Source organism: Stenella coeruleoalba, assembly GCF_951394435.1.
Source record: "Stenella coeruleoalba genome assembly, chromosome: 16".
Taxonomy (NCBI): domain Eukaryota; kingdom Metazoa; phylum Chordata; class Mammalia; order Artiodactyla; family Delphinidae; genus Stenella; species Stenella coeruleoalba.
Window position 1 is genome coordinate 66,972,554 of NC_137162.1, and position 7,653 is coordinate 66,980,206.

The 7,653-nt window shown below is 38.9% G+C and overlaps 1 protein-coding gene across 4 annotated transcripts in view; it reads left to right on the forward strand.

Moving 5' to 3' along the window:
* The window catches only part of LOC307174847 (uncharacterized protein), a 615,960-nt gene extending 609,144 nt beyond the window's left edge, over nucleotides 1-6,816 (forward strand). For 3 of the 4 annotated variants that reach the window (XR_013824176.1, XR_013824179.1, XR_013824181.1), the window contains one exon: nucleotides 5,842-6,816. The gene's annotated coding sequence lies outside the window, so the exon portion shown is untranslated. The remainder of the gene's footprint in view (nucleotides 1-5,841) is intronic. The other variant, XR_013824177.1, reaches the window with a different exon arrangement.
* The last annotated feature ends 837 nt before the right edge of the window (nucleotides 6,817-7,653 follow it).

The window sequence follows — 7,653 nt, forward strand, 5'->3', positions numbered from 1 at the left end:
TGTATGGAAGAGGTGTGGCGCTTTATTGGCTCGTGAGGGCAGATAAGGAACAATGGGGGAAAGTGATAGATAGTAATGAATGTCAAGCTTTGGTATCATTTTCAGGATTGAGGCAACACTTCAGCTGCTGGGAGTGATGGTGGCTCCTAGGTAGTTGTCCTCAGCTAAAGAGCTTCTTCTTGTCCAAGGACATGTACCCTCCCTGGGGCGGGCTCAAATCTAATGGCTGGTTGATGTGGGAAAGAAGAATTCTACCATCTTCCTCTGATCAAGGCAGGACCATTTAAAAGTGCCAGGTGCAGGCCTCCACTAGGGATCAACTCTTGCAACCATGATTAAACTACCCCCACTTACTTCACTTCCCCAGAAGCATTGATTTGGCATCTTGCCATAAATCTGTACACAGATCTTTATTTTGGAGTCTATTTCTGGGAATCCATCTTAAGACATAGATTTGGGTTCAACATTAGGGAGAGATTTGCCACAGAATTGCCTAAAATGCAGTGTTCTCTTGGTATTCGAGGGGGATTTGTTCCAGGACCCACCCACCCCCACCCATGCATCCTCAAGGATACCAAAATCCATGGGTGCTTAGGTCCCTTTTATAAAATGGTGAAGTATTTGCATATAATTTTTGCCTCTAACCTGAGTACATCTTCCCATATACTTTGTATTATCTTTAGATTGCTTATAATACCTAATACAATATAAATGCTATGTAAATAGCTGCTGGCTCATGGCAAATCCAGGTTTTGCCTTTTGAAACTTTCTTTGCTTTTCCTGAATATTTTAGATCCACTGTTTTGACTTAGAGTGTGTGCAACCTGTGGATGGGGAGGGCTGATTGTAATAAGGACTACCTCTGAAAGTTGTAAGTTCTCCATTTTTGGAGACAGTCAAGCAGAGGCAAGGTGACCATGAGCTGGACTTGGTGAAGAGGAAATACTTGTTTCATGAGGAGTCTGAGTAAACAGTTTTAAAAACTGCCTTTAACTCTGTGTAATATGATTCTAAAATAATAGAGCCATTCTCTTTATACAATCTATGTCTAGGGTGCTTGCTTCGCTTAGGCCCAGGTTACCTATTAGAGAAGATAATTCTTTACATATCTCAGTTCCCACTTGACTTATAGAAAAACATATAATTTATAGGTTGGCTTGATGTTCCCTAAATTCACAGCACAATGCTACAGAAAGAAAATCAATTTAAAACATATAAGGGAAAAACTCAACAGTAAGGAAACAACCTGATTAAAAAATGGGCCAAAGACCTTAACTGACACCTCACCGAAGATATACAGATGAAAATTAACCATATTGAAAAGATGCTTCACATCAAATGTCATCACAGAAATACAAATTAAAATAAGAACAAAATACCACTACACACCTATTAGAATGGCCAAAATTCAGAACACTGACAACACCGAACACCGACTAGGATGTACAACGATGGGAACTCTCATTTACTGCTGGAGAAATGCAAAATGGTACAGCCACCTTGGAAGATAGTCTGGCAGTTTCTTACGAAGCTAAATATACCCCTACCATATGATCCAGCAATTGTGTTCCTTGATATTTACCCAAAGAAGTTGAAAACTTATGTCTACATAAACACTGCAGCTTTATTCATAACTGCCAAAACTTGGAAGCAACCAAGATGTCCTTGAGTAGGTGAATGAATAAATAAACTATGGCACAACCAGACAATGGAATATTATTCCGTGCTAAAACAGAAAGGAGTGAGAAACCCATGAAAAGACAAGGAGGAAACTTAAGTGCATATTGCGAAGTGAAAGAAGCCAATTTTAAAAAGCTATATACTGTATGATTCGAATTGTATAACATTCTGGAAAAGGCGAAATTATGGAGAGAGTAAAAAGATCAGTGATGGTTAAGGGCTGTTGATCATGGAGGAGGCTATTTATGTGTAGGGGCAGCAGGTATATGGGAAATCTCTCATTCTTCTCAATAATGCTGTGGATCTAAAACTGCTCTAAAAAATAAAGTCTATTAAGAACCAAAAAATACATCAGGGACAAATATTTGGTTATCCTAATCTTTCGAATTATATCCCAAGTTGTAAATCATCAACAACATTAGGAGACCCATAAGACTTCTTGTGTTGAATTTACTGCTTCAACCTCACCTTTAATGGGAAATTCTCTAGTGAGAATCTTACTTTCCTTTTGCTGCCCAGAATTTGAACCTCTTCTCATGTATAGTAATTTCAATTTATGAAGCAGAGCTTGATTCCTACTTTTGAAGATATTTTAAAATGACCGATACTTGCTTTCTCAACCTCCTTTGAAGTAAGAACGTGATCATTTGGCCCTGCACCACAAATCGGATTCATCAACCCCAGACTTTGATCTAGAGCACCAGAAAGAGCCAGGCAACATGCCTATGGAAAACAGCCCCGTGGGAAAACTAATTGTTCCTAGTTCTATCCAAACCCCTCTTGCTGTCTCCTGACCTATAACGAGAAACAAATCCACGGTCCAGGTATATCTCAAGAAGCAAACCTAGAAAGAACAGACCTCCCAGATCTTCCCCATTCCCAGTTGCAAGATTTTACTAATTTAAAATGTGGAAAAACTTGGAGAATACTTGTATTCATGAATTTTGATGTGTTAGACCAAGGAAGTAGCAAAGTTGAAAAGAAAGTGCATTTTGCAGAAATTCTGGTTTCAATGTGCTAGCTCAGATATCCTCAAGTGGTTCTCATTATTTTCAGTTGGTTTTTTCAAAACATGGACACAAAGGTGCCCATGAAAAATAAATTTGAAATTAAAAAAAATCCTAATATGCTGTCAAAGGCCCAGTCTTAATTGATCGTACTAATTATATTAATTAGCTGGTGTTTCCAGTTGAAACTTCTCATCAAGGTGGGGATTTAGGTACTTGTTAATATACATGCATTCCATGAAATCAGAATTAAATTTTCAGCGATTCTGAAAACAATTGCCTTAGTGAGGATTCTAGAGTTTATAGGAAAGCTAATAATGTCTCATCCGAAGCAAAGCTTAGGCTGTACTATGTTGTATCTGCTAATCATATCGAGTCATCTTCCTTAGTGTATTCGTTGGATTTTCAGAGGCACCACATATCACCTTGGTAGCTTTGGTTCATCATCAATTGACCTGAATGCCTGAGTGGGGTCTAGCAAAAGAAGGCTCTACAGGTCATCTAGTCCACAGGACAAGCTTCTCTGCTGTGTGTCTTTCAGAATACAACTGATTCAATGGTAGTCACAGTATTCGTGGTAGATCTGGTTGTTCCATAGTGTCTTCTTGCAATGTAACAGCAGTGGCCTCTAGAAATGTGGAATAATGGCATAGTCATACTCTTTGTGCTCAACTGTGAGGTGCTTTCTGTTTGTTTTATTTAATTTTATCTTTCTATTATTGTTGCTATTGCCCCTGTTAGAGACTGAAAACTTGATTATGGGACACAGTTCAACAGGCAACATGGACAAATTCTATTAGCCCCTCTAATCCCTAAAGTTGAGCATTACCAGACAGCTCCATTATCAGGCACAGTGATTTTTAGGAGACAAAGCCCCTCTATGTCCTGAAGGGACGAGCAAGGTGCAAGAACAGGTGGCTCATACTCCTAACATTTATATCTGACCCACATTTGAAGACTTGGGAGTTCCCTCTGAATGTTTGTCTGAGGAAGAGTGTTAAAACCTCCTTTACACATAGCTCTACACAGCATTTTGGCACCAGCCCTGGAAGAGAGGAGAGAGACATCCAAGCCCCACACAGTGGTGGCCCTGAAGAATGGTGGGAAAGGGAAATCTTTCTTGGGATCTGACCTTGAAATGGTGCTTTTTTTTTTTTTTTTTTAAAAGAGAGATTTGGTCCAAATTCTGGATCTACAATATTTTGTGACCAGTTATGGAAATGAAGAATGAAACACTTGTTTTACCTTTCTTCTGCTTCAAATTATACACATGTATTTAACTAATTTCCTCTCATTCTTTATCTTTCACGTGAGTTGTGTTGTCAGTTATAAAACTTAAATTTTACCTCACATATCACAGCCTATTTTTGAGAGATTATTACATTCTTGGGTGAATTCATGGTATTACCAAGAGTTCCTGAATGTGGAGCTAGAGGCAATCACGAACTGGATGTTGAATTGATCCTTTGGGGAAGGGGCAAGAGCACTTTTTTTTTTTTTTTTTTTTTTTTTTTGCATTATGTGAGATAGTTGAATCATGCTAGATGGAATTTCTAAGTCCCAAGGTAGAAAGGATGGAGTACTGGGGAGTCAAAAGAGTATACTCTAGTGAGAATTCATTATTCTTTCTGGCTATTTAGCTCTAATCTCATTATTTGGGGGTGTTCTCACCTTTTAACACATAGTCTGCTTTCCATCATGTCAGGCTGACATGCCTGACATCTACTTTCCCAGCCTAGCTTGCCATTAAGACACAGGCAGTTAATCAAGTTTCTGACAGTCGGATCCACTCTCCCAATTCTATTTTGAGAGGTAGTGAGGGGATAAAATAAGTTCCTTGTAGAACTCATTTTGGTCAGACGGTGATGGCAGAGGTTGCAGCTACATCGAGTTCGCTGGATCTTTAGTAATGTTGTAGACGGTCACTGGGTCCTGTGTCCATGTGGCAGATTGGGAGGTGCAGCGTGAAGTTTCTGATCACCAGTGATGGTGTCAATCATGTCTTCACTGGACTAGTTCTGCAGTGAGGGTTGAGGCAGTGTTTTTGCCCATGCAGACTCCAAGCCTGTTTATCTGTCCTTCCTAATAAATTTACTTTACATATATACAGCTTAAATTTCCCAGAGCATGTTTCAATTGTTTTCCATTTAGATCTCTAATTAGTATTCCACCAAATATTTGGGACAAACCTATAGGCATAATCTGAGGGTCATTGGTTAGCCTATGTTACAATAAGTAAAGCAGCCTACAGTATAATGATATGAAAATTCTAGCCCAACAATTCTTCGGTGAATCCAGGAATATACACTAAGGGATGTTCTCTCCTATTCTTGTCTGGTTTCTCTCGGAAACTAGTAGTTCTATGAGAAGACATGGGTCTTTCATACAAATAAGTCCCTTTGTATGCACCCGTGAAGGAGACCAGTACTGCTATCACCTTCTTAGCGAAGAATCTCTTGATTCCTTTCTCTCTGACTAGGTGAGGTCCTTTTGTCACATGCTTCCTTGGAACTACATTTCTCTTTCCCTGATTGTGATCATATTTGTAGCTTATTTTTAAAATTTTCTGTTTTCATCCACCAGAATGCACAATACATGAGGGCAGGAATCTTATCTGTGGTATCTTCAGTGTCTAAAGCAAGGTCTTGCACAGAGTAGGTATGAAATAAATAGCTGCTGAGTAAATGAATCTCTATTTGAATTAATGTATCTCTGTTAAAGGAAAATAAAAATATTAAGAAAAAAAAGATGAGGATGGAACTAATGATGAAATGAGTTCAAAAACAAATGATGAGAAAAATATAGTAGGAAAAAATATACTAGGGCATAAAAAAACACTCTTGAAAGTACCAGATGTTATGGGGGCTGATGCCATGGACCCTATATTCTCTATTTCAGCATCTGTCTGCTTTTAAAACTAGTCTAGCACTGAGTAGATAGAAAAATAGTTGCACTGGTTGCTGCAAGAAATGAATTATTTTCATATCTAACTCTTATAATGGAAAAAAGATATAATGGATTTATGCAGAAATAGATATAGTTGGTTATGAAATGACATGTTATCTTGTAATTACTCCATCCTGTGGATGGACTGAATATAAGAAATGTAATTGCAATAAGATACAGAGAGTGATATTACTTCTTTCTTGTTCAGCATTGCCTTTGAAGATATGTATGTGTTGCTAACAAATGACTGACTCTGGACCTGAACAATGAAAGCCACAGAATGAACGACATACCTGAGCAAGTCTCACTATCAGGTACATTTATTCCATTTTCTTTTGATCACTCTGCTGTGTAATTAATGGATAAAGCTCTTAAAGCATGGGGCATAGAAATGGAAAATATTTTATGTGTATCCTAGCTTTACATGATCTCTCTCCCTTTTCAGAAAAATCAAGGTAAAATAAAACACCCCATGTAGATTTCTTAATTTATTTAAAGGAATAGAATTGATGTTTTTCAGGAAAATCACATTTTATTTCATAATAGACTGTGATTTGGCAAATGGCTAAATCCTTCACATTTCTCAGGTAATCATTAAAAACAGGGCTGTGGCTGCCCATAATTACTGTTATGATAGAAGAGACAAACTCGAGAATGGTGATGGAAACAACAATATCCAAGAATTTTCTTCCCCCTCTTCATCCAAGGCAGGTACTTATAGAATACTTCCTATGCATATTTAGCTGTATGTGATATTTTAAAGCTCTGAAAATTTTATCTGCTACCCTGCACACTCAGTGACCCTAATATTGTTGATAAGTGCACAAGGCTGACCTTGCATGAGACTTTTCCAGTTGGGAGAAGTTTTTGTCATGTTTCTACATTCAGTGCCATATTTGAAATACAAAACTTCCAAATAATTATAGAGACAACTGGAGAAAAATTCACTAATATTTAAGATCATCACTAGACATGTATTTTAAAAATTTACAATTTAGAGAAAATAACATTTGTTTTTCTCAGAACAAAGTCTTTAAATTACTTTGACAGTTGTTTCTAGTTCTTAGATAAGCAAAAGACCCTGTGCTTTTCACTTGAATAGGCCAAGTCTACAATGAAGACTTGACAGTACCCTTTCTTTTCTTAGAGGCAGTGTTTGCAGTACTATTTCTGGAGATGAAATCATACGTGTTAACTTCTATTTGAAGATATGCTTGAATTGAAAGTACAGAGAAGTAGAAGCGTCGTTTTCTGTTTCTCAAGGATAGGATGTCTCAGTTTTCTTATTTAATTTCTGAAATTGAGATACATTTTTCAATCAGTATGTACATTTCATGTGGCAGAAGTTGTTTCTTTCTAAAACTATTACTAGATCAATAGCATATTTTATAATTGAAGGTGTTTTAAAATCAAGGAAATGTGGTATATAGATAGCAGCCAAAGATGTACCTCATAGGGCTTCCCTGGTGGCGCAGTGGTTGGGAGTCTGCCTGCCGGTGCAGGGGACGCGGGTTCGGGCCCTGGTCCGGGGGGATCCCGCGTGCCGTGGAGCGGCTGGGCCCATGCGCCATGGCTGCTGAGCCTGCGTGCGCTCTGGACCCCGTGGGCCGCAACTGCTGGGCCCGCGCGTCTGGAGCCCGTGCTCCGCGGCGGGAGAGGCCACCGCGGTGAGGGGCCCGAGCACCGCGGCAAGGAGTGGACCCCGCTTGCCGCGACTGGAGAGGGCCCGCACGCAGCGGCGAGGACCCAACACAGTAAAAGGTAAAATAAATAAATTTTTTTTTAAAAAATGTACCTCATATAATTGGATGATTAACCTGAAATGTTCTTTCACTCATATAATCACTTTTACTTCTGGGTTAAAGATCGATACTTAATGTGGAAGGCTTATAGGGGAGTCTGAAAATCTCTGAGAATTTCACTTTCTATTCTGCTTGTGGTTGAACCTGATGGGGGTCAGGCTAGCACACTAATGTTTCCACCATTTGTCTAAAACCAGACCCCCCCCTTCCCCACTCCA